At 43.5% G+C, this 23,039-nt stretch overlaps 2 long non-coding RNA genes across 5 annotated transcripts; one reads left to right on the forward strand and one right to left on the reverse strand.

Annotated features, from left to right (window-relative positions):
* The first annotated feature begins 1,176 nt into the window (after window positions 1–1,176).
* Window positions 1,177–15,260, forward strand: LOC125551618 (uncharacterized). 3 transcript variants are annotated; one of them, XR_015600884.1, is made up of 10 exons: window positions 1,177–1,922; window positions 2,045–2,266; window positions 2,893–3,790; window positions 3,916–4,109; window positions 6,366–6,451; window positions 6,540–6,991; window positions 7,117–7,194; window positions 13,741–13,833; window positions 14,288–14,418; window positions 14,521–15,260. It is a non-coding gene; the product is annotated as an uncharacterized LOC125551618 (long non-coding RNA). The 3 variants fall into 3 exon arrangements; XR_015600885.1 differs by lacking the exon at window positions 13,741–13,833 and having other exon boundaries at window positions 14,521–14,672; window positions 14,740–15,260; XR_015600883.1 differs by lacking the exon at window positions 13,741–13,833.
* LOC125551617 (uncharacterized) lies at window positions 10,004–12,904 on the reverse strand. Of its 2 annotated transcripts, XR_007302937.2 has the most exons (6): window positions 12,479–12,903; window positions 12,191–12,397; window positions 11,517–11,849; window positions 10,797–11,287; window positions 10,581–10,645; window positions 10,004–10,338 (listed from the first exon to the last, which is right to left on the reverse strand). It is a non-coding gene; the product is annotated as an uncharacterized LOC125551617 (long non-coding RNA). The 2 variants fall into 2 exon arrangements; XR_007302936.2 differs by having other exon boundaries at window positions 10,797–11,849; window positions 12,479–12,904.
* Window positions 15,261–23,039: the final 7,779 nt, after the last annotated feature.

Genomic DNA, 23,039 nt, shown 5'->3' on the forward strand with positions numbered 1-23,039 from the left:
AATTCATGGGTTTGAGAGGAAAAACACGAGAGAGAGAGAGAGCTAGGTCACGAAGTGAGCTAAAGGGATAAGTGAGGCGGGCCTTATGGGGCCCACTACCCACCAGGGCGCACCAGGTGGGTGTGGCGTGCCCTGGTGCCTAGTGGCCACCTGAACACCCCCTGTGGTGTTTTTTGTACCAAAAAATTCTTAAATATTCAGAAAAAATTCGTGTCAAAATTTCACGTCATTCTGAGCACTTTCATTTTCGGGCACTTTTTATTGCACGGAAAATTCAGAAAACGGGATAAACATGGCATTTTATTGTATTTAACTAAAAATAATAGAAAATAAAAGGTGGGTATAGAAGGTTGTGCCTACTAAATTCATCGACCACGTGCCTGTCGAAAACAACCCATTAATAAGGTTGGTCAAGTCTTATTAACAACCATTTTCAATTAGCATGAACCCGAAGAACTTTCGTAAAACACTAAGTTACCTAAATAGGGATAAGCATCTCCTCAACAGTAAGTGTTTCATATTTCTTTTTGACAGTAGGTAGAGGGAGTTTAAAACTTCCAACAGTAATTGTCGAATTTTTTTCAATAACATTGATACCATTCACTTGAAATTGTTTCTTCGGGAAGTGCGCCGTATGCTCATTACCATTGATATGAAAAGCGACATTGCTTTTGTTGCAATCAATAACAGCCCCTACAGTGTTCAAAAGGAGTCTACAAAGGATAATCGACATGTTGTCGTCCTCGGGCATATCAAGTGTAACAAAGTCTGTCAAGATAGTAACATTTGCAACCACAACAGGCACATCCTCACAAACATCGATATATATGGTAGTTGACTTGTCAGCTATTTGCAATGATATTTCAGTGAGTGTGAGTTTATTCAAATCAAGTCTTTTGTATAAAGAGAAAGGCATAACACTAACACCGCTCCTAAATCACACAAAACAGTTTTGACATAACTTCTTTTGATGGAACATGGTATAGTTGGTATTCCTAGATCTCCTAATTTCTTAGGTACTCCATCCTTAAAAGAATAATTAACAAGCATAGTGGAGATTTCAGCTTCATGTATTTTCATTTTATTAGTGACAATATTTCTCAGATATTTAGCATAAAGGGACACCTTTAAAATATCATCCAAATGAGTTCACAAAAATACTGACATAAGCATTTCAACAAAGCGTTTAAATTCTTTCTCATCTTTTTTCTTAGATGGTTTGGGTGGAAAGAGTATGGATTTCTAAACCCATGATTCTCTTTCTTTACCATGTTTGTGCCACCCGAATAATTAAGCTACAGTAATCCTCTACTAATGATGCCACGTTACCATGATTATTGTTGTTAAACTCACGTTGATTCAAACCGGCTCATCCCTTGTCTCCCCAATTGATGCACAACACCTCCTTGTCGTTCCCTCCCTGCGCGCGCCCCTGCGGCTAACCCCAGCCGCCAACTCGTGTTGGGGACACTGAGGATGGGAGCGGGGCAGCCGCGTCGCTGAGGGGTTGGACCGGCTGGGTCGTCACCGCTTGGGTGGTGAAGTAGGGGCAACGGTGGTGCCGTGTTGGGGCGGAGGAGAAGGATGGAGACGACGGGCGAAGACATTGTTGGCGTCGGCGGCGAATCTGGTAGAGCCCCTCTCTCTTCCCAAGCCTGCCCCTCTCACCCTCTTCCTCAAGCGGCAAGACCCCAGGGGGATGGAGGCCTGACGACGCGGGCGTTGGTGCGCTTGCGTGGCGGTCTGGCGGTGGCCGGAGGACGCCCATCCCAGCCAGAAGCAGCAGAAGGCAACTGAAAAGTGGAGCAGATCAAGCACCCGGGGTCACCTGAGGCGGCTCGGTGCACCTCCAAGTGCGTCAGTAGCTGCGTCCTCCGTGGAGCCGGCGCTCCCGGCATCATCAGGCCCTTCAACGTCAGAAGGTAATTAGACCAAGGGATGAGTCATCGATAGATGGACTATGTCCAGCCATTCATTATCCCCATGCTTGTTCTAGCCGATCAACTATTGTACTTGACTGACGCATATAATTGCACACATCCAGACCCCTGATGGTGTTCAAGGAAGTTTTCCGCAGCTGGCAGTAGTGCTACGTATGTGATGTAGAGCAGTTCGGACCATGGAATTCTTCTACTCGATTCAGAACAGCATCAGTGTAATGTGTTTGTCTGTACAAGTGGTCTGACACCTACGTCCTAATCATGGACGAAGAAGACAAAGACAATGATCCATGGTATCATCAACATGTATGCTGCAGCTAACAAAGGTCAACTTATCCAACTATTCTCCGTCCCTACTGCATTCCACAATTACCATATACTATACTACATGATCAATGGATGAGCTATGAATAGCAGTAGCTCTTGCTGGAATAGTGAAGCTCCACCTTCTTTTTAAGGAAATGCAAGTAACATACCTTAGATAATTATTTTTACCGCGTATTCATCATCGTCTTCTCCCCGTGCGGCCGCCTGTACAAGCGTTCCTCTTCTTTGGAGATCGATGTGTTTATTAAAAGCAGCAGTTCGTTTGTATGGATGGATGTGGAGCTTATTAGCTGAGACAACGATCAGCCTGTTCCCGTATGCAGACAAAACTATTTTTATCTATTTTTTGGATGAGTGTGCTATAATTGCTATTAGCCTATTGAGGATTTTGCTACAGCTTTGATCTTTCTTTAAATAATTCTGGGTAGGAGAGTAGAAACAATATCTCTACTCATATGGAGTCATGGTACGTGTTAGATGGTTGCTTTGACAGGAAACATATATTGCCTCGCCTCCATTGTTGTTTCGTTTATGAGCATCAGGAGACTCGCTGTGATATGGATGTAGATGACAAGAAGAGTTCAGAGAAGTAATTTGAAGCAGATTCATTGGTCCTAATTTTCAGGGAGGGCAATAATTTTAAGTGAGGCTGCGGACGGGATGAACCAAACTCTTGCACCCGATATGCAGGCAAGTAATCTCTTACCCTTAAATTCCCTGGATTGTTTTACAGTTCATTAAATCCATTCTCCAAGAAAACAATTATTTATGTTTCTATATCAAGAATAATATTCTTAACTGGATTATGAGCAAAAAGAAGGGAAGGTGATTAGGACTGCATTCAGAGTCAAACCTTAGACAATAGGCAATAGTGAATTTTTTTGTTTGCCAATGAAATCAGATGATGTTTCTCACAAAGATGGTACACATAGTGTGTTATCTGTTGTTTCTTCATAACACATGCTAAATATCGGATTATCTTCATTGTATAGCTAATCCTTCTGCCCTCTGCATTAGGCGAAGGCATAAGCCTAGGTTCAGAATATATTATTATATGTTGGACAGTTTAGTATTTACCATCTTCCTAGATTATTCTATTATTGTTGAATGTATAATCGTTTCTTAATCAGAATTAAGAAAATCTTTCCGACCAAAATAATTAAGCATGTATGAAGTACTCCAGACTAGCGATTTTTATATTTAAAGAAAACCGTATGAAAATTTTCATGTAACTGTTACCGTGTAACTAATCTTCATTTCTAACAAAAAGCGTATGATATTTCCTTTCAAAATATAAGGAGAAATTTTCAGCTAGGACAAACATAAGTGTAGTTTTACATGATACAAAAGGAAATTATTGCGTGCCAAGTATATACATGTTTAGCATTTTGTACATCGAATTGGGCACACACACAATTGTTTCTGGTAACTGTTCTATGCAAGGGATATATGAGGTCACCGAGGAGATCCTTACTGCAATCCCATGCCTCAACGCCCAATGGTCCTACAATCTAGGATGTCAGGTAGCATAAGTAGTACCCTATTAGTTGTTCACTGAAAAAATTCATGCTGGGATGATGCAATCTTTTACTTAATTTAGGATTTCTAGACTGCAATAAAACAAACTGATGAAGTTCGCTGTGAATAGGAATGTGGCTATGCTCTACGACAGTGATGTAAGGGAGAAGTGGCAACACAAATGAGTTGTTACGAGAGTTCAAGAATTTGTTACTCCCGTTACAACGCACGGGCATGTGAGAGAAAATATTCTGCCAGAGCTCTCCTAGCGCGTCCACTTTCTTCCGTGGCCAGCAGCAGCGACAAAAATTCTGGGCACTTAGGGTGAGATAGACAAGCATGATTTTCCCTTTTGTGATGATATTTGCATTCCAGAAGTAGTTCTTGCTTCATGAGATTCTGCTTATGTTTATTTTCAGATTTCAGGACTGACGTAGAGGAAGTGATTAGTACTTTGAGCCGATTGTGGACCTGTGGTAGTTGATATGCTTGATTGTTCTGCTTTGCTTATCAACTAGCGATGCTTTGATTTTAATGTGGCCCCTAACTTATTTTTTAGAAAAGAAGGATGACCTCCGGCCTCTGCATCTGGGAGATGCATACGGCCACTTTATTGATTATTCTCAAGGACCTTACAAAGTATTACAATAATGTGCCTGAATCCACCATCTTAGCAACACATGCCGCTACTCCAATCCAAAAAGATGAAGGGGTGCTAGCTGGACCACTACCCAAACCACTCACCTAAGCCTAACATCAAAAGCCGGAAGCCGAAACATATTCGGAAGCCCCAGCCGAGCCACATACCGGGTCTGGGGCACAATCCGGTCAGACGCACTCGTGTGTCGTAGCCACCATCTTCCACAGGTCCGTCTTCAGAACATATTGAGGCTTCTACCTTGTCTGGCCACTCTGCCATTGACGTCACCATGACGCCAGACAACAACCTCCTCCTGCGCGAGTCCATCTCCGTGCATCGGACGCCGAGCCTCCACAGCGCCATGCCGCCGATATCCGCCGCCATCGATGTGTGAGATGAAGTACCGCTCCACCATCCGCCTAGCCAGCACTTACTCCAAAACGATGGCCCTAGGAGGGAAATAATCATCGTCCGATCCGGAAGACCCAGATCTAGGGTTTCCCCCGGAGCATCCCGAGCCTGATGACGCAGACTGCAACGACGATGCCTCGACAAGGGAATGACATCTAAGACGCCGCCATCGTCCGCCATGACCGTAGTTGGCGCGATTTTCATCGGCAGTTGCTCCACCAGACGTGCGCCGCCGACGTCGCTGGTCCCTTCAACCGCAGCAAACTCCAGAACAATGCCCTAAAGAGGGACTACGACGCAAAAGCGCCGCCATCGCTCGATCCCAAGGAGATCTAGGGTTTCCCCCGTAGTTGCCCGCGCTGTCAAGGGCCAGACAAGGGTAGAATCCCGCGGATCTGCCCAGCTGCCGACGAGTCGCACCCACCACCGTGCCGACGGACGACCAGCAATCCGGCCACGCCGCCGCGAACCGATCCGGACACGCCGCCGCCGTCCCTGGTGGCCGCGACGCGCCAGATCGCAAGGCCTCCTGCCGCGAGGAATCGACGTCGCCGAGGCGCCACCGCCACCCGCCGTGGCGACCGGCCCGCCGCCACGCTCCGGCCCGGCGGCGCTGTCCCGCACCAGCCCCACCCGAGTGAGAGGGCCCGAGTCCCCGCCGCCGCCGGCGACGGCTAGGCTTCGCCTGGCCGCGCCCTTGGGCGGCGGCGAGGGAGGAGGAGGAGGAGGAGTGGGGGAGGTTCGGCGGCGATGAGATCTGGGGCCTCTCGGTCGCCCACGCGGGGGACGGCTCGGGAGGGACGGGTACTTGGTTGCACCCGACAAAAAAAATTAAAATAAATAAATAATAATAATAATAACTTATGAACTCTTAGTCTGGAAACTACAGTTATTCAGCGGTTAATTATAACTTTTAAGAATGGTTACCTTGATGTTGTTAGTTCTCCCTCTTGTTAACTAGCCAAGAGGTAGATCTCAGTTTCATTGAGCTGCTCGCACTTAGTTTTTAGTGTTTCAGTCGTACTGCAATGCCAGCATCCTTTTTATTTGGCATTACGAAACAGTGACATCAAGATGCTGAAGCATGCTATAGTTTTTTTTCAAGACAATATAGATGCAACTTAGTTCAAATCTGACACTTGTGAAAATTTTCACATGTTATACGTAGTTGGTGATGGGGTATATAGAGCATGATGTAGTTGGTGACAACACATGATTGTTTCTGTGCAAATATATTCTTTCACCTTGAGTTCTTATTATTGTACATGATCATATGACAACATTGTAGTTTCATCCACATCTCTGCCATAGCACTACAAATGGAAACTTTTATAAGTCCAATGTTTCCAGTTTAAGAATGCATCGGCATTTTGTTTATATTTATTTGAGTCGCTACTAAATTGTTAACCTTGAGCATCACTTGATCAACTATGTGCATTGAAGTCTTATTTTCCTCTCCTAAGCCCGAGACTATTGGAATGGGTCTACTCCTTGCTAATCATCACCTGACCAATGATACGCTGCAACAGGACACCTCACCACTGGATGAAACTCACAATGACCGGAATCTACAACGTCCAGTGTGTCATGGCGTCCCTCCTCTAGCTCACTCATGGTTATCATCGTCTTTGTCGCCCTTTCACAAATCCCTATGGGGGAAATAATGTATGACATGTGTTGCCTACTTGATTCTGGCTTTACAGATCTTCGCACGTGACCTGCGGTGAGGACCAGTTTCTTAGGGGACATAGTTGAAGAGCAGCATTGATTGGTAAGCCTCGTATGGTATTACTTTACTTGCATAATAAGTATGTATATTTACAAAGTTAAATAAGTATGTATATTTTAGGCCTATAATTTACTAACTATTTCAATCTCTCTTGTGGATCTGTGGTGAGGTGCGTGGTGACCTGTGGCGCCTGAGGGCATCCGGATGTTGGTAGACACACTAAGTTGCGGCGGCCACCAGCTGCAGTAGCTGCACTACAGGGCGGCGGGCGGCAGTAGCAAGATGAGGCAGCGACCAGCAGCAGCTGCACTACGGGGCGGCGTTAGCAAGTAGCAGCAGTAAGGCGAGGCAGTGGGGAGCAGCGGAACAACCATGCAAACTGCAAGAAGAATGAAGCAGCGGTTGCAACATATGGTGAATCATCAGGTATCACTTCTTTCATATGCCTTATGTTTGAGCATGATTAGGAGCTAGCTTGAGAAGAGAAGTTAGTGCACATCCTTCTAACTCTAATGTATCATGGTAATTGCTTCAGTTCACATTTTTTCCAGTTTACAGATACCCATGAGATGAAATACCATGCTATCTTTTAGTCAGATAAGTTGATGACATGTGCCAAATTATACATGGTAAGATTGGTACTTTTTTCTTGACGTATATTATTATCAAGCTCTTCTTATAAATATGATTTATCAATTTGTAGTAATACATCCCATGGAAGATTACTCTTGTCCGGTTTGTTATAATTAATTGCAATATAAAACATTTTGGCTGCTATGTTGTCTGCCCTATGGTTGGATATGGCCGGCTATGCTATATCTGTTTAGGAAGGTTGAGCACAAAGTAAGAAAATACTACTTTCATCATAAAATCAGTTGCTTAAAATACTAGTAAGCATGCACGTGCAATGCACGTCTCGACTGAAAGCATGTTATACTATGGAACATAAATATTTCTATCATAACATAGAATAATTCTCTTAGAGGATTTTAAATTTGATGCAAGGTGGATAGAATTCCCAAGTCATAAAGACGTGTCGATTGTTTCATGAACCAACGTTCCCCATACCCAAATAGGGAAACATCAGGCGTCAGCTGGGCGATCACATTCGGCGACCGCCCCCCTCCTGAGTTGTACGATCAGGTCATGTGCGTCGTTGGATTTGCCCCACTACCCTAGCTCCCATGCCCCCTCAGCACCACTTGTTGCGCCACTTCCCAACAGACGTCAGTCTCCCGCACCACTGCTTGCAGTGCCCCACTCCACAGCTCCACCGTAGTCGACGCTGGCCGCCCCGCGTCACCACTCGCATCAATGAAACACGGTGTTTGCAGCACCGCCTCACTCGACACAGAACAGTTGTCGCCGGCTCGCCAGTGCTTCTCGCCTCCCTCGCAGAACGGTGTCGGTCCGCTCGCAGTAGCAAACCAGCATGTTGCATTGATATCACATCTTTATCACCAAAATAAGGCTACTCATTACCTACAACTAATGTGGTTCAGTGGCCAGCCCTTCCCGGGCCATACTAAGCGACGACCCATACATAACCAGTCAGGTTTCCCAGGCCATACTAAGCAAGGACCCATACATAACCAAAAACCAAACCTGTCTAACAGACAATGCAGATGCCTAAGCTGGTGAAATATTATGTGGAGATCCTGACCAATAATTTGACATCATTTAGGGTTCATTCTTCCATGGTCAGGTCCTGACCAATGGAGGTATAACAAAATTTGCAATCTATCCATTTTAAATAGAATGTGCCTCCTGTAACTTTCACAAAACATACAGGCATGTCCTATGCCCAAATAAGGCCAGGTCAACAAATTTTCTGAAAAATACAGGTAGTCGTTCGAGATTGTAAGTCTGTTAGTAGCTCTTCGATGACAAAATCTAATAGTGATCAGGATGGACATCCATGGTGTCTCTAATTTGGGGCTCTACTTAGCCTTTGTTTGTTTCGTATGAATTTAGGTGGTCCATCAAATTTTCATCTAAGCTCAATAAAACAGAGCCATGCATAGCCAGTCATTACACGACCAATAGCAATTGTACACAAAATAGCTCACCCTGAACTGACAAAAGCATCAACTATGATCAGCGACGCATGTGAAATCACATCCTAAGTCCTAAAAGTATATGGCTACTGAATATCAGGGAACATGAAAGCAGCAAGGCAATGACAAATGGACCAGTTCCATGGCAGCATGATATCTCTGCCCTCCTATCCTTGTGAATCTTGGTTATTGGCAGGGAAAAGCTTCTGAGTTGCCTTCATTGGTTTGTGGGTATAGACCCCTGCAGTGTACAACTTTCTGTAGAAAAATGTAAAATGGTAACACTGTTCTAAATGGATTTGCTAATAAAACTCTAAATTCAAGTAGGTGTGAGTGCAAACCATGCAGAACCGTTCTTTCAGCCAATCAACATCGTTTTAAAGCAAAAGAAATTGAGAAATAAAGAACACATCTACGCAGACCATGGCAAGTTGTCTCTGCATAATATACCGACAAACTTTGCAAACATGTATAGAAAAAGGACCTTATAAATCACGTACATATGAATATGTCTTCTCTAAATGTAGGCCCTAGTTGAGAAGCAAGCCAGATCTGGACATTCAGTAACTAAAGCCACAAACTTATCCACCTCTTCATCCTTGATCAACATATTCTATAAGATAGTAGTATATCTGTGTATGCAGTGAACAAGGCCCGTATGTTGCAACGGAAGAACACTCATGAATGTAATCAACTAAACTAAAAAATTTGCTAATATGTCTAGCATCACACACCTCTCCTCCTCGTTCTACCTCACCACAATTGCATTACATATTATGGTTATACATATCCTCAAACATGTAAGAACTAATATTTTCTTTCTCACGTGTATGAAGAAATACTTACATTTACATGCTAGAAACAAATAGGATGAAAAGTACATATGTCGTTCATTGTTGTCCTTGTATAAAAACAGTACAAACAAAGACATAAACTCACTAATCCTTGTTGTCTCTCTTTATTTACAGAGCATTTAACCTCTGCCTCATTGAAAGTATTCAAAACACAGATTTCCGCAAACTATAGGTAAAAGCTCCAATTTCCACTAAAACAGGAACCAAATATTGCAGCATAACATTTTATCACTTAGTAGTTAGAAAGAACAAAAATTGAGCTATTATACCAGTGAGTATAGTAATACCTTCAATTGTTCAAAGAACAAAAAATGAGCTATTATACTCGGTGAGTAAGCATATAATCATTCAAAGTAACCAAGGTCAGAGGTAAGCAGAAACTATAAATACCATGTGCTCTCGCTTCTTTCTGTACAAAAATACGCACCATTTTATACAAAAAACTGTACATGGTCAGGATTAAACTAATTGTGAACTCATAATCTGAACTTCAAAGAACCAAGTTTTCTTACTCTAAGACAAGAGTATAAATAATGATATGTAAATGAATAATCATAATCTAAACCAAGTTCTCGTATGATGTGCAGGAGTTACATTTCAAAAACAGTTTGTAACGCATAGCAATACAATGTGATAATCAGGCTTCAGTCATAATGGGTGAAGAATGCCTACCAGTATATCTACATCTCAGGCCTAATAAGAAACAATGAAAATGCAGTCAAGATGGTGAACAAGCTAACTTTCTTTCCCATTGAATCTTTGATATAACCACGGTAGTGCGAACCAATGACTTTGAGCTTGTCAAATGGACGCTTCTCCCATAGTTCTTTATGCCCCCTTCAATACTTGTTCCCTTTGCTGCCTGCACATAGGAGCGGTTTAGATACCAAGATAACATAAGATATAATATATATCCATTCCGAAGCTTTCGACTTTAGTGGTGATACAATCTAGCTGCTATGATTACTCTACTGGACATATAAACATGACAAATGGCAAGCCCTAGACATCAAATAAAGACTTTGTGGGAGGTAACATCCTTCTCGATATGATTTCATGAAAAGTTCCACATAGGGTATATAAGTCTCAGCATGCGGCATGTACCTTTTGTCAATGTCAACATACTCAAATAGGAATAGGTCTTCTTCACCAAGTTCCAATGTAATAGGCTGTTGAGAAAAAAGATGCAATACCAAAGGTAAGAACGGTCTCTTGGCCAGTATATTCTGATAATTAGTCTAAAGGAGAAAAAACGCATAATGGGTGATAAATTAGTACAAAGATAAATAAAATTATAGAAATGTGGAAGAAAACCTCGACCTTAGGAGTTGCGGGAACCATAATCATTTTACCAGTTTCATAGCTCCCAATAAATGCAAACTGGGAGTTCATCCATCTCATCACCTGATGACCTCTTGGACTTAAAGTAGAGATGATTTCTGAAACAAAATGTGAGATGTTTAATCTTGGCCTCACCCAAACACACTTCTGTACTTTCTTTCGCAAATATATATTCAAATAGCTTGCATATAAATTGGTGTCAAAAAAGAGCCAACTTAATCAAATGGCCTTGCTGCATATAATCAATAACCTTCAAGGTATTTGGAAGTACATATTTGTTTTATGAAAACCCATAATAAAGTTCTTCATTTGCATCTCTTGTTATAACCCAACTGAAATTTAATAAAATCTCTGAGGTGAAAAACATATATAAAATAATAGACAAAAATAAGTAGGATTGAGCACATCCCATGTGTTGTGTCAAGGGTAATTGTCAAGATTTTTAAGGACGACCCATCATGAACCAACACCTGCACAATGGTCTAGTTTAGTAAAGAAAATCAAAGTTCAGAAGCATGTTAACAAATAGTTGAGAAAACATCTTGAAGCAGAGGGAATATCATGAGAGCTTGATTAACATTGTTCTCCACAAGTTGACTACTCCTTTTTTTTCAACGTTGACCTCCATATGAAATATCTTATAAAGCATTGCAAGCTAGAAAATATGTAAGACACACTGGAAGAATAAAAAGAATGTACCTTGAGGCTCTTCTCATCCTTTTCTGGAATAGCTCTTCTCATCCTTTTCTAGAATAGCTTTTTTTAGCATAGTGCTTACCCGATGTTCTAGAAAATTCACTAATAACAGGAACAACAAAGATTACATTGCATCAAAGAAACAAAAAAAAATGTAGCCAAGTAATTCTAGCATGGTACTACTTCACTATTCAGCATGCTTTTTTATCAATCTACACTTGTGCCCCACTAAAAATCCTTTGTAAATCACCACTTCAATCTAGTGTTGGGCTAAAAATAAAATGTCGAATATAATCCCTCAACAGCAATATACACATGTGCCATCCACTTATCCACCTGCAAAGCAAAATCATCGGCATCAGTAGGATGTCCAGAGCATGCTATAGTCTAGCCGTCCCAAACTTTTCTATGATTTTGAAAACAAAACTATGATTTAGAAACGGAAGCATCAGCTTTTGACTCATCGATTAATCCGGAGATATAGAAACTGAGAAATAGCAAAGGGCAATGCTTTGGTCAAGAGAATTAGGAAAGACTAATCACCGTACTGTACCAAAGTAGCAGTCGGGTATGGTGTTCAGTACGAGTGTATATGGGGAGATGGTGATGGACGCTCTTGTTTGACAGGCCAATAAAATGCCAAGATAATTAGCAGAATTCAAGAGGAGATGGAGAACCTGGTGGCCGCCTCGCCGGATGCCTTCTCCGCAGCTTGACACCGTGCCGCCGACGCCAGTGTGTGCACGCGCTCCTAGCCTTATGGTTCCATTCAATGCGTGATGCATCATCTTACTACAACGACCTGTGGCCGCTGAAACTAATCACACACACGCATGCATACAAACCAGATCAAAGATCAGGTGTTGCCGGCAAGCCCTTGCGACCTGTTCAATCCAGATTGGTGGCTCAAAACTACTGATGCACATGAAGCTTATAGACAGTCATTGGGTACAGAGGAGGACAACCATGGAGATGGAGGCCGATGTGGGAGGCGCAAGAAGGTGATGCGCCCCGGTGGTACTGCCGTCCAAATCAAGGGCGCGTACAGCCTCGGCGCGGAGGAGACGAAGCCGGGGCTATGCAGATGGATGAGGGTACGGACGCGGCCGACGACGGTCTTGCGGCGGCCCACCGGCGGCGACGTGGGAGCGCGCCGGTTGCCAGCTACTGGATGGCGGCGAAGGGGGTGGCTCCGGCGGCTCCGCCAAGCTGAGCGGCGGGGAGGTGTGGCTCTGGCTGCGGCTGACGGCCGCGGGAGGAACGGCGGGGCGGCGAATGGCCCGTGCGGGAGGAGGAGATGGCGAGAGGTCGTGCGGGCGTGGAGGAACGGCCCGTGCGGGAGGATGCGGGGGGCGAGAGATCGTGCGTGCGTGGTGGGTAGATATTTTTTAACCGCGGAGCAGGGTTAGCGATGGCCTTAATGCGTGGCTTGTAGCATCAAACAGGGAAGGATTATGGACCATCAGATTATTATAAATGTACGGACCTGATTGTTTGGATCTGCCCCTCTCTTCTTTTATAGGGGTAGTAGATGGCATGGTGGGTAATTAAAGCGTAAAACACGTTTAGTATGCTGGAGGGATGTAGACCATCAGATTGCAGGTTTCGATGGATAGGATGATCTGGTTCTCCGTCCTCTCTTTCTTTTATAGTGGTAGTAGATTAGTGTATCATGATCTAAAAAAGGTGTATCATTTGTGATATATATATACTGTTTCTAAATTGTCACAAAGTATATGCATACGCTATTCATCCATCCATCCATCTAGATCTAATGTATCTTTTCATGTCCCTGCAAAAGAGCTTATCACTATGTGTGTTCTGGTTATATATTAACAAGAATAGCAGAGGAACCGATGGCAAAAATAAGGAACAATATTTTTCTTATTTTCAAGAAAGGCATTTAGTTGATTCATGTCAGTTCTTGGAACTAAAGCATCATACAATGATAGGTAATAGTAAGATACTTGACACATCTGAAGCTGAAAGTGTTCTCTTATATTTCTTAAACTTTTTCATTGTATTATATTCTATAAGAGCGTCAAAGTCGTGTTCTGTTTTTTTGGATACGACAATGATGTTTTGATCATTGATTTAGTAAAGCATACATATGAAGTATGATAGTGAAGCTAAATGCATGCCCAATGGTCAATTCAAGACTTCAGGGTTAATTTGTTTTGTGTGTGTTGCTTAAAATGTTAAAGCTGGCCTACATCAATTTTTGCAGGTGGGCTGGTGCTCTTGGCATAATACTTTTTGTGCAGTTGTGTTACAACATGTTTTCATTGAGATGTTATCCAGTATTTTTCAGCTCCTAAAGGTTGTGCACTTGTGCCATATTTTTTTTGCGTGAAACTATAACAAAATTGTGTAAGGTAAAATTTTGGTAGTTGCGTAAGCTGACCAATTTACTCTTTTCTTTCTTAAGATCACATTATAGTACTTGCATAAGCTGAACCAAGATGCTTTCTTGCTACTGCTGTAGTATGTAATGAAATTCTGAGATAATAATGTAGTTAAGCAACTTTCTGTAACTGACTTTGTAGGTCTTAGTAGTGCAGATTCCTTTTGGACTGCAAGGAGTTTACTGAGATACAAATCATTGTTTGCAGTATAATCATATGAATATTCCTGCTTAGTTGTAGATATGTAGGTTTAGTAGCTTCTCGGGTTCCCATCTAATCCTAACATGCAGTTGTTTGTATTTTTTTGCCTGTACCATTGTTTCTTGAAATAGTCTATCAGTCATGTCTGAACCTAGCGTTCCTTAACAGATAGGCTCCTCATTTCAAAAGGATTAAATGAGTCTAGATGGTCATGGCTTGTCGTCCGTCTTGAAGCGAATTCAGAGCCCGGTAGGATCGCACACCGTATGGCTTGGACATCGGAAGAAGATACAAGATTGGTAATGATATTACTTGCCTCAGTGCTCGATTTATATTTTATCCTATTAATTTGAACTTATTTACTTGGTTGTCTCAGCTAATTTATTTGTCCTCAAATGCAGACAAGCGTTCGGTCGAAAAATTCAAATTATTCCATCGATAGAATAACATGAATAACAAGTACTGGGATGACATGGTTGTTACTACAATAGTAAAAGGCCAAGTCACGGGAGGAGAGATGCTCAGCGTGTATGATGGACATGGTGGCTCGGAGGTGAGGTTATCTTCTCTTGAAAATCTTGACCCACAAAAGAAATTAACCTTGACGCCGTGGGAACCAGGAAAGCGTAGATCACGAATGGCCCCACAATTTGGTGGTGTTTGTGTGTTGTGCGGTCAAACCTTTCTACCGGCTCCATTGCGATGCAGCAGTATCACCTTCTCTGGGAGATGAGACGATGGGATGTGGCCGCGTCGTGCTACCTGTTGTTGTTCTAGCTTTGTTGTGTGTGTGTGTGCGCGCGCGCGCGTGTGTGTGTGTGTGTGAGAGAGAGAGAGAGAGGGAGGGATGGAGGGCATTGGCTGATAGGGGATGGTTATGTTGTTGCTAGATATGAGCAACATTCTGTCTATGTCTTTAGAGAAGCCTTTTGCTTTAGTTTAACTGGGGTGGAGAGTGGGTATTGTTGTGACAAAGTTGTATGTTACTAGATTATCAAACATGTTGTTTAGGTGAATATCTACCGTCGGAAAGAGAGCAATGGTACTCTGATTGTACTTTTTTATGCTTGATGTTAAAGAATACTCTTGCAAGCAGTTAGCGACGAGCTGATGGTGCATTATATTGTATAGAAGATTCTTTTGATCCCACAATGCCAATTGTGCATTTGTTGTTCTATACCTATTTTGTCCCTCATGAATCTCTATATTTAAAAATTATTGGTAGTAACTATTGATTAACTCCGTGCTTACCTCTCAAGTTCTTTGCGGATTTTTTGTAATTATTAGTAGTACATCAAGTTTTGAATAATAATTATTAGTAAGTACATGTTGATCACTGCTTATAATGAAAATAAATGTCCATGGTTTAAAGGAGCTTTATTGTTTCAGTCCATACCAAGTTATCTGTGGGTTATACTGAAGCTTATATTGTCTCTGGTTAATCTGCACATCAAATATTCTAAGCTTCCTTTTTATGAGCAAACGGGTGAACTAAGAAAGGAAAACTTGTTCTCTGCCTGAATTAGCTGAACATTGTCAACTTATTAAAATGATATGAACTTGTGTATAATGCACATAGCAGGTTGAAAAACTACCATTGTATTTTCATATACTGTTTGAGGCACAATTTTTCTGAAAACATGTTGGTGGTCAGTGGTCAACAGAAGCTTTCAACATTCTGCATGGTGTTAATATTCTTGAATTTGTTTTGGTTGACTGCATAACCGAGTAACATTTCTCTTCATATTCTTACTATATAATTTCAAACACATTTTTTCTAGAAAATTGGCATGTGACGAGGGAGTATTTTTCACATACCCTCCTATACACTACATGGATCTAAGATTTTGTGTAAGTTATCGTAACTCTTCATTCTATGTGGCATTAGTATCAAAATGTTGAAACAATATTTCCTTTTTTACTTAGTATGTGGCATTAGTATCAAAATGTTGAAACAATATTTCCTTTTTTACTTAGTCCATGATGCTAGAGTTAACACGAGGTAAGAAGTTTTGCGAGAAGGAAACTATCCAGACGTTAGCAACATTATTTGATAGCTGGCCTGGGATAGACAACAACATCTCATCGTGTAACATGATAAGTAAAGTATTTTGTCTATTGTTATCATGGTTTATTTGTTGTTTCTAATAGATTCACTTGTAGATTTATCTTCCCTATGTATCCATCGGCCGATACATCTTATACGTCATCGACAAAGAGGCACGTCGTCTATATATTATAGACCCTATTCAAACATCACAATCTTAGAGGATAAAAATTTGAGGCATGCACTGAAATTTAAAAGTTTTGCAAGGGATTTCAAAGAAGCACTCGAAATAAAGCTGCCTGGTTGGAATTCCGATATATCTAAATGACAACATTTATTTCTGGTTGGTATTTCAACAAGTATAGATGGGTAATGAATTCATAATAAAAACATTTCTTTTTGTTATCACTATATTTTTTATATTATTAATTTTAAAAACTGCAGGAATGTGTCGGGCTATTTTGTTTTTCATTTTATGTTCTGGTGGAACAGTCAAGAATTGGTCAAGCCGGTTTGCGAGGTAAGTATTGTCCGTTACATGATTTAAGACCTTCGGCGTGAAATTTTCATACTAACTACATATATTATTTATGTAGGATGGGTATGAGTTGAGGAAATAATTTTTATTATACTTTCTAAAACAACGTGGGAATGAAGCTAAAGGTAACTTTCTTGATATTGTGAAAGAATTTTTTAAGCACATCATCTAGATATTGACAGTTTTGTAATAGATGTTAAGATCGAACATGGCTCAGTTTGTTACATGGACATGTCGTTAATCCTTCTTTTTGTTATTAATTTACATTCCAAAAATGGACTTCAATTATTCAATAATTGTGTTTGTGTTATATTGTTTGTACGTGTGAAATTTAACATGTAACTCTTGCAAACTATTTCAAGAGCCCGTGGCAACGCACGGGCACTCTACTGGTAGTAGTAGTTAGGCTAATTAGTGGTTAGGTGTAGTGTATATGACATATAGACCCTACTATTAGATAAAAAGATAAATTAGATTAAAATATTTAAGTTTATGACACATGGTTCACACCTCCCCTTTTGACTAGTCAAATTGACTTGGTCAATTCAGTTTAAACTAAATAAAAAATTTCCAGAAATTCACTAAATATTTGAAAATTCATAGAAAAATAATCGTAACTCAGATCAAAATGTTTTGTATATGAAAGTTGCTCAGAAAGACGAGACGAATCCGAATACGCAGACCGTTCATCTGCCATAATAGAGAACATGCAACTTTCCCCCTTTGGTATGTTTATCCGAAAATGCGCAAACTTCAGGAAAACTTTTCTGGATATTTCCCCCCTTCCCCGGTACCATGTAGCACTGCGTTAGAACACCACTAGCATCGCATATCGTCATGTCATGCTTAGTAATGCACTTGTTTGCTTTGTATTTACTGTTTCTTCCTTCTCTTCTCTTCGGTAGATGATGACCCACAAGTACAGGGGATCTATCGTAGTCCTTTTAATAAGTAAGGGTGTTGAACCCAACGAGGAGCAGAAGGAAATGATAAGCGGTTTCCAGCAAGGTATTCTCTACAAGTACTGAAATAAGTGGTAACAGATAGTTTTGTGATAGGATAATTTGTAACGAGCAACAAGTAACAAAAGTAAATAAGGTGCAGCAAGGTGGCCCAATCCTTTTTGTAGCAAAGGACAAGCCTAGACAAACTCTTATATGATCTAAAGCGCTCCCGAAGACACATGGGAATATCGTCAAGCTAGTTTTCATCATGTTCATATGATTCGCGTTCGGTACTTTGATAATTTGGTATGTGGGTGGATCGGTGCTTGGGTAATGTCCTTACTTGGACAAGCATCCCACTTATGATTAACCTCTATTGCAAGCATCCGCAACTACAACAAAAATATTAAGGTAAACCTAACCATAGCATGAAACATATGGATCCAAATCAGCCCCTTACGAAGCAACGCATAAACTAGGGTTTAAGCTTCTGTCAATCTAGCAACCCATCATCTACTTATTACTTCCCAATGCCTTCCTCTAGGCCCAAATAATGGTGAACTGTCATGTAGTCGACGTTCACATAACACCACTAGAGGAGAGACAACATACATCTCATCAAAATATCGAACGAATACCAAATTCACATGACTACTAATAGAAAGACTTCTCCCATGTCCTTAGGAACAAAAGTAACTACTCACAAAGCATAAACATGTTCATAATCAGAGGGGTATTAATATGCATATAGGATCTGAACATATGATCTTCTACCAATTAAACCAACTAGCATCAACTACAATGAGTAATTAACACTACGAGCCGCAACCATGGATCGGCGCGGCTTCCGGGGAAGGAATCCGAGCCGCAACCTCGGGAGAGTGAGCGCGTTCTCCTTGCTACCCACGTCGACCATGGATTTTCCTTGCCTCCTCACCCTTTCTTTCGGGGATTTCTGAATTTCTTTGGGGCACAACTCCATCACTCCACTCCCAACACAATCGTGTATCTCGCTGCTTTCGTGTCTTTGTGCGAGAATTTCTTGGGTTGTCGGCCTCACTGGGGTCTTTTCAAGCACATTTTCACCTGTCGTTCTCAGACGGTGAAAAAGGCCAATCCGAGTGATGAGAGAACACAAGTGATTCAGATGTGTGGGGGTCTTGGTGTTCAGATGAGAGAGAAAAGTTCCTTTCCGGCCATGATTCTTCCCGACTTGGTCCGTGAATGGCAGTCAACCTGGTTTTACTGCAAAGACCAGCCGATGCCAGGGCAGTCGACTGGCCTCCCTCCTTTTACCATGGACCGAGTGAGGAAACCCTCCTCTTTGAAGGTGCTCCCGGAGGAGAAGGCGCAAGTTAGGGTGCTGGTCGAACGAGTGGTCCAGCTTATCCGTGGCGGGGTCACTGGTATGGATCTCTTGGAGGTTTTCCTTCGGCGGCGCATCCAGCCTCTTCAAGTTCGAAACCATCCGATGTGGATGTATTCGGGTCTTGACGACACCACTCGGATTCACCCGGAGGAGGTCGATGACGACACACTGGAGGGGTAGCTGTCGGGCATCACCGGAAACAAGGACAACCCCAGGGGAGCTAGGAGAGTTCCTCCATTCGACCAGTCCCACGAACCAGAGAAGGTCCGATTCTGAGCTTTTGATTATAATCTAAATTCACTCGCGCAGCTGTCTATACTGCGTCGACTGACTTTATTCTTCCTGCTTTCTTTCAGGCCCTTATCGAAATGTACTCAGTGCCCAACGGAGAGCAAGAGCAAGATCTGGAAGGAGAGGCGAGCGGCGGCGATAGTGGCGAATGGCATTCTGACAGAGAAGAGGACGAAGAAAGCGACGACTCAAGTGACGAAGAAGAAGTCGAGTCGCCTCCTTGCTGGGAGAGGCGATCCAAGCTTGACCAAGAACGACCGAGCGCCCGTGAAAAGGCGATTGCTCAGACTGGTCAGTCTTCAAAGCGTCCTCGGACATCTTCACCAACCCCAACTGAAAAAGTGTCAAAGCATCTCAAAGTTGCAGAGCAGAAGCCTCGGAAGGCGTTGCCGAAGATTAAGATTGACATCCCCGTCGCTTCTGCGTGAGTGTCTCCCTTTGTATTCACTCGACGCTCCGTGCTGTTTATTTTTTCTTGATTTAACCAGATGAACTTTGGAACTGGCAGCGCTGCTACTTCTGGGACCTCAGCTTACAGAGATGAGGATGAGGTAATGGAGGATGCAGTCACTTCCAATCTGGGTATGATTTCTGTCATTCTGTCTTTATTTTGTCGACTCAACTGCAATGTGTACCATTGGGTGATGTGATTTTGGCGATTGATCTTTGAACAGCTCCTAACATTATTAACCTCCCCGATGATGATGATGAAGAGCTTGAGAGGCCTTTGACGAGGAAAAATAGGAAATCTCCTGCAAGCAAGGTGCCACAGTCGACGCCGATGGCGGAACCAGTCGTTCAGGACGCTGGTGATGCCAATCGGGGTTCTGTTACCTTCGCCATACCATTGTCGAGTGCCCTGCCTTCTTCGTCGACTGCTCAAGCTCCTGCCGACCCACCTTCAATTTTTGCGATCCATCATGTCCCAGAGGACGAAGTGAATGCTGTCAAGGAAGCCATACGCCAGGCGGGCATTATGATGGAGAAGGTGAAGATGGTGCGGGACGCCAGTCAGGCCACCTATGACACCAGCTCGGCTCTCCAAAGCAATGTTCAGGTTAGCTGGTCACCGCTTGTTCTGTTAGGATATGCTATCTGGAGACTCTCTTTCCAAAAAACTTTGCATTTGTACACCCACTGGGTGCGTCGATTGAATTTTTGGACTAGTGGGGGCACGCTGAGTGCACCCACTAGGTGTAGTCCCCGAGACTATGGTGGACTGCTGGCAGTCGACTGTAGTCTTTGTATTTTGATTCTTTCGCTCGATCTGGTCTGGCCGTGTCGAGTGTAAACCGAACCGGTGGGGGCACGCAAAGTGCACCCACTGGGTGTAGTTCCCGAGACTATGGTGGACTGCGGGCAGTCGACCATAGTCTTAGTATTGATTGTCTTTGTCGTTTTTCGCTGTAAAATAACTTCCCCTCCCTGTTTGCAGAAATCTTGCGATCTTGAAGCTCGCTTTGCTGACTTGGAGAAACAACAAATCCAGCTAAACCTTGACTTGGAATTGGCCAAGATAGAGCTGCAAAAGGCCAAGGACGACGCCAATGGTAAGACGAGCTTGTCGACTGGTTTGTCTTAGGCTTGAGTACCCTTCTGCTCTTTCTGAATCAAGCACCATTTCTTTGCAGAAAAACTGAACGAAGCTCTGGCGAAGAAGGATCAGGATTTGGCTGCTGCTCAAAACAAAGCTGATGACAGAACCTCTCTGGCTGAACAGAAACTGGCTTCAGTCGGCCAATTGGAAGAAGAGAACGCCAAGATGAAATCTGCCCTGAACGAAGCCAACAAGGAGTGCATGCGCTTGAAGAAAAACAATGTCAACCTGTACGAGAAGATGGAAAGCATCGCTCGCAGGAGGGACGATCTGGAGAGTTACCTGAGGAGCCTTGCCAAGAAGTTGTTCATCAAGCTTGAAGGTATACATTTTGTTCCGACTGATGTTTTTTTTGTCGACTCAGCATACGAAAATTGACTTATCCTTGGATCGTGAATGCAGAGTTTTGCCAGAACTTCGAGGAGGAGACTGGGCGGATTGAGCCAGGTTTGGACCCCATCAACTCTCCCGTGAAAGATGAAACCACCATGAATCTGCTCCGACTGGAATCCCGCATCGACGGTGTTATGGACTACTTGGCTCGACTGAAGGTCGCCACGTCACGGATCGACACAGCACTTTGGCTAGGGGCCACGCTCCAGAATGATCTCGAGTCTCTGATGACTCGACTTAACGAGATCCCTGGTCGAGTGCAGGAGTGGAAGAAATCTTCTGCCCGGTGTGGTGCTGATGTGGCTCTGTCTTTGGTTCGTGTCCATTGCAAGGAGGTGCGACAAGATAAGCTGGCAGCAATCAAGGTCGCCAACACCCAGAGGCATGACTTCCGATCTTTTATGGAGACTTTTATTGCTGCAGCCACTCGGATCGCCGACGGCGTCAACCTGGACGAGTTCGTCGAGCCTGCCAGTCCTCCTCCTGTGGAGTGAACAAACATTTATGCCCCACCTTAAATTTGCCTCGGAATGCCGAGTGGTTTTTGTAACCGTTAACTTTAGGGCTGAATGCCCGAGCACTTCGATCTACGGTCTGGAACCTTTAGGATTTATCTGAACTTAGTTTATCGTTGAATATCTTCACGAATTCTCCGTTGAGTGGAACTCGTTCTTCACTCGAGACAACTTTTGTATTTGTGGCGCAGCTCCGAAGGAGAAGGTAGCAGTCGACCTGCACCTCGTCGTCCTTGCGGGTCGGGATGGAGCGCACGTTGTGTTTGTGGCGAAGCTCCCAAGGAGAAGGTGGCAGTCGACCTGCACCTCGTCGTCCTTGCGGATTGGGATGGAGCGCACGTTGTATTTGTGGCGAAGCTCCGAAGGAGAAGGTGGCAGTTGACCTGCACCTCGTCGTCCTTGCGGATCGGGATGGAGCGCACGTTGTATTTGTGGCGAAGCTCCGAAGGAGAAGGTGGCAGTCGACCTGCACCTCGTCGTCCTTGCGGATTGGGATGGAGCGCATGTTGTATTTGTGGAGAAGTTCCCAAGGAGAAGGTGGCAGTCGACCTGCACCTCGTCGTCCTTGCGGATTGGGATGGAGCGCACGTTGTATTTGTGGCGAAGCTCCGAAGGAGAAGGTGGCAGTCGACCTGCACCTCGTCGTCCTTGCGGATTGGGATGTGATTCATACTTAGGCGAGTACTGGACTGCAGCTAAGCCTCCGAGTGGGAGGGTCGCTCTCCACTCGGTAGGATTTTTCAAACTTAGGCGAGTACTGGACTGCAGCTAAGCCCCCGAGTGGGAGGGTCGCTCTCCACTCGGTAGGATTTTTCAAACTTAGGCGAGTACTGGACTGCAGCTAAGCCCCTGAGTGGGAGGCTGGCTCCCCACTCGGTAGGATTTTCAAATACTTAGGCGAGTACTGGACTGCAGCTAAGCCCCCGAGTGGGAGGCTGGCTCACCACTCGGTAGGATTTTCAAATACTTAGGCGAGTACTGGACTGCAGCTAAGCCCCTGAGTGGGAGGCTGGCTCACCACTCGGTAGGATTTTCAAATACTTAGGCGAGTACTGGACTGTAGCTAAGCCCCCGAGTGGGAGGCTGGCTCACCACTCGGTAGGATTTTCAAATACTTAGGCGAGTACTGGACTGCAGCTAAGCCCCCGAGTGGGAGGCTGGCTCACCATTCGGTAGGATTTTCAAATACCTAGGCGAGTACTGGACTGCAGCTAAGCCCCTGAGTG

Source organism: Triticum urartu, chromosome 4A, assembly GCF_056163025.1.
Source record: "Triticum urartu cultivar PI428250 chromosome 4A, HENAU_Tu73, whole genome shotgun sequence".
Taxonomy (NCBI): domain Eukaryota; kingdom Viridiplantae; phylum Streptophyta; class Magnoliopsida; order Poales; family Poaceae; genus Triticum; species Triticum urartu.